Source organism: Mustela nivalis (genome assembly GCF_964662115.1).
Source record: "Mustela nivalis genome assembly, chromosome: 9".
Lineage (NCBI taxonomy): Eukaryota > Metazoa > Chordata > Mammalia > Carnivora > Mustelidae > Mustela > Mustela nivalis.
This window is the reverse complement of record NC_139028.1, coordinates 78,213,071-78,221,728: the sequence shown is the minus strand read 5'-3', so window position 1 is coordinate 78,221,728 and position 8,658 is coordinate 78,213,071. Positions and strand designations below refer to the sequence as shown.

Here is an 8,658-nt window from a genome sequence, read left to right as displayed (position 1 = left end):
AAGAGACCAAAAAGAATTAAGTCTAAATACACTTCAGATTAATAAAATTTCTGTCCAAACTTTAAAATTAATAGAACACTTTTGGCCACATATTTAGAAAAGGTTACATTTTTAATTCAATGTTTAAATTGAAAAAAAATTCCACAATCCCCCAAATTTAGTAATAACAAAATAAATGGTCTTTAAAATAGGATGTATATACCATCATTATTCAACGTTTTTTAAAATATAATAAATATTGATAAAATACGGATTTTGCAGCACTGGTTTCCTTCATGAAAACGAAAGGCAAAATTCTTTTCACTTTTTAATTCCAGGACACAGTTTTCTCAGAAGAGACAGAATAACTAATGGTTCCTTCCACACCTATTTTAGACATAAGCTTTCATATAAATGTACACATATTGCTCCTGAAATACAATCTTTCAATTAGAGGCATAAAAATTGGTACACAGACATTTTGAAAATTGCAAGGGCTTATTATAACCTTCATGTGTGCTAACACATCCTGGACTAACAGCTTCAAAGAAAGAAAAACCTTCATTGAAAAGGGGCTCCTTCCTCCACCTCTGCTAAAGTACTGGGCCCTCCAGAGCTCTTCCATTCTCAGGCCCTGAAACTAGATGGAAAGGTGTAAAAAGAGCTATCTGGAAGTCAAGAGAGCCATCCCAAAAGAATGAAACAGTCACTCTGGGCATTAACTGGCTGAAAATTACCATTAAAATAAAATTCTTAGCCTCTACTGTATTTCACATAAATCTTTTATAAATTAATCCTGTTTCAATAAAGTCACCTCTACATCTACATTAGTGGTAATACAACAGACTCCCTTGGAGAAAAGTTGAATAGTTTGGGATTGTGAGGGAAGGGCAGAATTCATTAGAAAGGCCTGATAATACACCCCAAAACCTGACGGCAGTGGTGCTAATAACTTTCTATATCACTCAAAGCTTTCTCCACTGACTCAGGAGATGCATTAGAAACACAGCTGCAGGAAAGTCAGTCCAAGAATAGAAAATGGGAGAGTTCACAGAGAGAAAAGAACTTAATCAAAGCTCAGATCAGGGCAGCTGGGTGGCTCAGTCTGTTGAGCCTCCAACTCTGGCTTTCCGGATCTGGTCTAGTGGGTTGTGGTCTCAAGACTTCAGGATGGAGCCACCTCAGCTCCGTGCTCAGCAGGGAGAATGCCTGGGGATTCTCTCCCTACGCCCCCTCCCGCTAAAATAAATTAATAAATCTTAAAAACAAAAAACAAACAAACAAAATATCCTCAGGTCATCTGGGCAAAAAATTATGCTACTTCTCTTCTAATCAGAGATTGCAAAATTCGTGTCATGGTCTTTCTATTACAAAAAAAGAATACTTTTCTCCCCTTTTATTAACAACTGCAAGACAGAAAATGTCTGCTGGAATGCACAAAATACTTTAAAATACTATTATTACCTAAGGAGGGCACAAAAAAGCAAAAGAATTGGACAAGGGACATTCGTCAGAGTCTGAATGTTATGTATCTGCTCCATAGCTGGTTCACTCTGTGGAAGAGGAGTCAGGAACTCTACTCATTAGTTAGAAATTTTGTTTAGGGTTAGAATTACTCTCTCCAGTACTCGGGAACCCCTCCAGGAATGACAGCAGCTTTTCCAAATAGCTCTAGAAAATCCCTCTGGAAATGACTGCCTGCTTGCCTAAATAGCTCTGCCTTTCTGCAACTATGGTTTTTCTTTTCCACAGTATCAGTCATAAATCTCAATGAAACATGCTGTAAATATCAAAGAGAGTGAAAATACACCAAAGGAAACAAGAAATGTATGTAGGATTAGAACTGAGAGTTAATCAGAAAAGAAATATTAAGATACAAACATCCATTGCTCAATACTAAAGAAGAAGAAGATGAGGGGCTCCTGGGTGGCTCAGTTATTAAGCATCTGCCTTTGGCTCAGGTCATGACCCAAGTCCTGGGATCCTTGCTCAACAGGAAGCCTGCTTCTCCCTCTCCCACTCCCCTTGCTTGTGTTCCTTCTCTGACTGTCAAAAAAATAAATAAAATTTAAAAAAAACAAAAAAGATGATGATGACAGGAGTTTTAAATTGTTGTGTTTGACAAAAATCCTTCGATACTACCACAAAAATGTTTAAACAGTAAGAGGCATGGCAAATGTTTTAGAAAAGGAAAAATATCTATAAGACATCACTACACTAATAAGAAAATATTTACCTTTAAATGTCTATCTTGGTATTGCTATACCAAGAGCAGAAAGGATAAAATTCAAAAGTAAAACAAACTCAAATCACTTTAACCACTGAAGGGTAATAGTGAACAGTAAAATAGGTAAAATAAAATCGTATAAGACAAATACAGAATACGGCACAGACTGTACATGGGTTTCATACTCTACACAAAAGGACCCTAAAATGAGGGTAGGGATTTAGTTAAATGACACATATTTTCATATCACTAAAAATCTACATTTAAGGTGGACTAAAATTGAACAAAAATAACATTTTAATACAATGATTCATGGGAGAAAGCAAAGAGAACTAGATGGAATCTCATTTCTTCTCACTTTTAAAGCACTGAGACAAGTCATAGTTTTAAAATCATGTGGATATAAATCATTACCCTTTTTAAATTTCGTGGAGCAGCAAAATACAAGAATTGTAAAATAAAATATTTTAACATTTTAATGACAAGATCTATATTCATAGTCCCGGAAATCTTGGAAAATATACTTATTACTAAGAATAAAGCAAAAAGAGATAAGGAAATTTACACAGCAAAAGTCAAATCGATTGCTTGCAATAAATTATAAACACAACCAAATTTGTTTACAGGCATGCACAGCTCTGAAGTTAAATAGAAGGATAAGCTTTTAGGGAAAAATACACTTGTCAAGAGCTGGCTAACAACCAAGCTGGTATGTGGCATTCATCAGAATAGGACTAATGCCAATTAAAATGTAAACTAAAAGTTCTGCACGGAAAACTGTAGACATCTATAAACATGAAATGTAGGGTTTTTTTTTTTCCTACATAATTCTATAGGTAATGTTGGGGGAAAATCTAAATACCTAAAATTAAATGAAAAGATTTGTTGGTTTTGCTTCGCTTTTGTCTTAATAAGGAGGCTGGCAATACTAGCCAGTAACCATAAATTCAAATTTTTCAATTTGGTGTCTTTACCACTTGCTGCTGCTGCTTGTTCTGACTCACTTCTTGGATTGTTTAAGAAAAGGGTATTAATCCCTAGCAAACTACTCCTTCAAAAAATAAACTAAATGCAAGTAAGGAAAAATTGGAATCTTGATAATGACATTGTGAGGGAAAAAAAAAGGAAAGACAAGACCAGATTTCTCTCAAATCCTGTAAGCAAGTTGTCATTACAGTCTTTCATTCTTTCACCTGCAAGGAGCAAAAAAATACACTTTGCACTTTACTCAATTCCCCTTAGTCGCCCAATTAAAAAAAAAAAAAAAAAGAACTGAAGTATTAAGTTGAGGCACTAGTGGTTAAGGGTGAAAGCAGACTTCTTCAGCAGGTTCTTCAAGGGATAATAAAAATCTCACATGAAAACGATGAAGCTCATCATCTAACTCTGGCTCTATTTCAACTTTCTTCTTCGTTGTACTGCACAGCTATAAAACAAAGATTACATTTTAGGCACTAACCAGAATTAGGCTTGTCAAAATTTCTGCCTCAAGAAAATAGATTTGTCACTCCCCCTTTTATTAGCTAGGCTATCTTAAAAACCACATTCTCAGGAAACTGTACAATTTCTTTTATATATTTATTTCTGTGAAAAACAGATGTGGATTTAGGTTTTGGTAATAAAATCTGTTCAATTAGCATAGAAAATCATGTTGCTATAAACATACTTTGGTTAAAAAAAAAATGTAGAGCCCCATATCCAATTATTTTTTTTACCACTATTCCTAAACTGTAGCTTCTTTAAGCAAGAGTCAAATATTCTAGAGGACTTTAAAATCTAATTTTAATTATATATACCTAAGTATACCTAATTATATATATATAACATATTATATATATAATAATATATACCTAATTATATATATCTAAGTATAAAATGTATATGCTTCATGAAAACTCATATGTGAAACGAAACCCAAAATTACTAATATATACCAGTAGGTCAGCTAAATCAAAGAATACTGAATACCTAAAAAGTATTAGTTAGAATGGTATAGGGGCACCTGGGTGGCTCAGTTAGTTAAGCATAGGACTCTTGATTTTGGCTCAGGTAATGATCTCAGGGTCCTGAAATGGAGCCACATGATGGGCTCCACAGTCAGTGGTAAGTCTGCCTGAGATACTCTCCCTCTCCTTCTACCCCTCCCACACTCATGTGTGCTCTCTTTCTCTCTCTAAAATTAATAAGTAAATATTTTAAAAATAAAAAGAAGAGTGGTATAAATGAAACACAGGACCAATACTTTCTAACAGAGCTGTAAAGAATACTGTTCGCAACTCTGTTAAGAAATAATATTCACTCATAAATGCCCAATACTCATAAGAATTGGAATTCCTTAGGTCCATAGATAAACAATTTTTTTTCCATTTTAAATATTTTTATTTATTCATTTGAGAGAGAGAGAGAGAGCTCAAGCAGGCAGGAGGGGAAGAATGAGCAGGGGAAGCAGACACCCAGCTCAACAGGGAACTTGACATGCAGGGCTCAATCCCAGGACCTGGAGACCCATGACCTGAGCCCAAAGCAGACATTTAACCATTTGAGCCCCTCAGGTGCTCCTCGTTTTTTAAATAATATAAATTATAAAAATTTGCTGAAAACTGTGAGGTATGTCTATGGTAATATCTACCCATTATTACTCATTCCAAAGGGTCATTTTAAGAAATGTCTCTAGGGGTGCCTGGGTGGCTCAGTGGGTTAAGCCGCTGCCTTCGGCTCGGGTCATGATCTCAGAGTCCTGGGATCGAGTCCCGCATCGGCTCTCTACTCAGCGGGGAGCCTGCTTCCTCCTCTCTCTCTGCCTGCTTGTGATCTCTGTCAAATAAATAAATAAAATCTTTAAAAAAAAAAAAAGAAGAAATGTCTCTAAATTATTCTCCAATTCTATTTTTAATTGAATATATTTGACATATAACATCATGTAAATGTAAGATGTACATGTTACTTTGATACATTTATATATTCTCATATGATTACCCTCCATATTTATCAATTATGTAATCATAGTACAATACTGTTGTCTCCAATGCCTTTGTTTTTTTAAGATTTTATTTATTTATGACAAAGAGAGATAGCAAGAGAGGGAACACAAGTGCAGGGGAGCTGGAGAGGGAGAAGCAGGCTCCCCACTGAGCAGGGAGCCCGATGTGGGGCTCGATCCCAGGACCCTGGGATCATGACCTGAGCCAAAGGCAAACACTTAACAACTGATCCACCCAGGCACGCCTCCAATGTCTTTCTGATTGAACCCCAGTCCACCATCTAAAAAAGTTTACCTTGGGTGACTCCCCATCTTATCAGTTTCTTGTCACAGATAAGAGTCACCAACAAAAGGATAAGCCAGATCATTTTTAAATGTTCCCTACAATTTAAACAATAGAGATAGAAATCCTCCATCTCTAAAGAAACAAGGCATTACTCTGTTGAGTGATTCTTTTGAATGTTTTTTTAAAGCTATATATAAGTAGAACTTTCCCAGATTGCTACATTTAATTTTGGGATCTGTGATTTTTTTTAAAAGATTTTATTTATTTATTTGACAGAGAGAGATCACAAGTAGGCAGAGAGGCAGGCAGAGAGAGAGGAGGAAGCAGACTCCCTGCTGAGCAGAGAGCCCGATGCGGGACTCGATCCCAGGACCCTGAGATCATGACCTGAGCCGAAGGCAGTGGCTTAACCCACTGAACCACCCAGGCGCCTGGGATCTGTGATTTAAGAAAAAAAAAAATCTGAGGTATCTTTGGAGTATGCAGTCATTATTTTTAAATTTTGTAAAAGTGAGGACTAAGAGTTTTTAAAATTATTAATGTGAAGAGACACAGTGTAAAATTATGAGATGTTGGGCATCTGAGTGGTTCAGTCAGCTGAGCATCTGCCATCAGCTCAGGTCATCATCCCAGGGTCCTGGACTTGGTCCTGCATCAGGCTCCCTGCTCAGTGGGGAGCCTGCTTCTCCCTTGGCCCCTTCCCTTCCCCCTGCTAGTTCTCTCAAAAATAAAGAAATAAAATCTTTAAAATTATGAAATGTTACAACAGATTAGCTCACTCAACAGCTTTAAACATGCCTTCTTGTAGTACAGAGGTAGTAAAGCTAAATACTAGGATTTCCCAACCACCCTTGCAGCTAGAGTTCCAGATATGATTAGCCCAGTCGACCAGATGTACTCACTTGAGACTTTTGCTCAGAACCAAGTTACATGGGGAGAAAGGCAGCTCATGAGGTGTCTGTCCACTTTTGCCACCACAAATCTGAGCAGAGGTGATTCAGTTCTGGAGCTGGCAACTGTTCTCAGCTGCCTTAATCCAGCAAGAGGAGGCATCTTGAGAGGGCAGGCAGCTTTTCGAATTGTTCCAGAAGCAGCAGTTTCTCTGGCAGCCTACTCTTGTGATGTAGTTCTGAGAAGCTCAGCCTAGGTTCTGCTTCATCCGCCTTCCCAAAGATTCTGTGAGCTCTCTGCACCCCTTAATCAAGCTCCTTATGTCTAACAGCTAAAGAAGATTGCATTATCTACAACCAGGAATCCTGACCTAGACAGAATTTGGTAGCTAGAAGGTACAGCTAGTAAAAGGATCTTAAATATGGAGTTAGCTTAGGTGAAGAGGCAGGGCTTTGGGCAGTGAGACCTTAATGCCACTAAGGTTAAGGTATAAAAGGAAGTAATGGTAGAACATCTGAATACTAGCATGTGGGCTGCTTCTAACCCTCAGCAAAGTCTTACAGGAGAGATGTGACTCAGGCTAAGGCTAACAAGACATTTGGAAAGGAATATAGCTTTGCCGAGGGAACAGCTCTCTACAAAACAAATTGACAAGTCCCAAATCTGGAGCCCTGAAAAATTGGAAAAGTCAGCTAACTACCATACTTTAAACTGAAACAGTTATCAGTCAGGGTTCTAAGGAAGGTATGAAAGCATCCTCAACCTTTTTCTGCCTTTTCTTTTTCTGCCTCAACCTTTTCTCAAGAACTTTCTGTCAAGTAATGGCAGCCATCCTAAGGAAAGAAATCAGACTCAGACTGTTGCCAGCCCATCCAAGCCCAATGGTTCCAAGTGGGTACCGTTCATTTAAGACCCAAGGGGAGAGAGAGAGCACAAAAGCCAGCAAGTAAAAGATGATGTTGTTATTAAAAACTGTGTCTTGGCAAGATCTTTGTGGTTACTCATTGGAATAATTGAGAAAGACAGACCAGAAACATACTTAGTTTCTAGGAAATTTTTTTGCCAAAAACCAAAATCAAACAAATACAAACCCCAAACCTGGCCTGCAACAGCCTGTAACTATTTAAAACATGCCCAAGCCCCTAAACCCAGCAAAACAGGAAGTGGCGCCCAGCCCCCAAGATCAGCACCCTTTCCCCTGACCACTCAGATGTATCCCTGAAAATTAATGGACAAGAAAAACTTCCTGGAAGGCAGCGCCAAGGGCACCTGAGGACATTCGACAAGGGAGTTCCTCCCACAAAAGTGAATCAGGGGTTGCCTGATGCAAAAATCAAGGAATACATTCACAGACTGAGCAGAGACACCTTGTTATTTTTGCCAAGCAGTACCTTTTAAGTGTTATGGATTGGGGGTTGCTATTTTCCCCTCTTTTGAAAGATCGATTTTATTGCCGTTATCCTGTACCTATCCCACCATTATGCATTTGGTACTCATGAGGCAGACACCTTGTTTAGCCTGTAGATGGGCAGAACAATAGATCTATAGACTAACCTGATAGTGGGGACTATACAAGGATATTATGGTCTTTGAGCTATATGCAATAATGGATTGGATGTGGCAGATTTCCTTTTGGGGCAGGACAAGTGAGTGTTTTCTATGTTTCCGAAGAGTGTACACAGAAATATAGGTAGCCAATAAAGCTGTATGGGTTAGAACTGAAAGTTGTGTATGAAACACAACCTCCTTCTTCTTTAGTTAAAGATCCTAACTTTTAGCTGGTTCCAATGCCACAAGGATTTCTCTGATTCCCTAGCAGCGATGTGACCAATGAGGTGTAAGTTAAAATCTGTGGTTCTCCAGGAACACTCAGTCCAGGAAGCCTGTGCAACTGGGGAGAAGCTCCTTTCCTCCTCTTGCCCACTGCCTCCAAAAGCAATCTTGGACAGTGAGAATGAGGTAACTTGAGGACAAAAACCATGTACTGAGGATAGCAGAGGAGAGAGTTAGGAACCTGATACCACCTACCTCCAGATTTCCTTTATGGAAGAGGGAAGAATTCCTATTTAGTTTAAAACACTGTTATCTTTGGTTTTTCTGGGTTTGTTTGTTTGTTTGTTTGTAGCAGAACCTGATCTTAATAGAATAGAAAGCAAATATATGAACCCAAAAATGACCTGAAGTGGTAGCAAAAGCTCTTCAGTAGAAGAATTTCTAGCAGGTAAGGTTGCTGGAAATAGGAAGAAGTTACCAAGAAACACTGGGGGAAGTGTGGTCTTCTCAGAAGAATTATTA

General features: G+C 38.1%; 1 long non-coding RNA gene across 1 annotated transcript in view; it reads right to left on the bottom strand.

Annotated features, from left to right (window-relative positions):
• Positions 1-5,140: 5,140 nt before the first annotated feature.
• LOC309872724 overlaps positions 5,141-8,658 on the bottom strand; it is a 639,146-nt gene continuing 635,628 nt past the window's right edge. Inside the window, exon 3 of the long non-coding RNA XR_014316087.1 lies at positions 5,141-5,386. This is a non-coding gene — a long non-coding RNA (uncharacterized lncRNA). The remainder of the gene's footprint in view (positions 5,387-8,658) is intronic.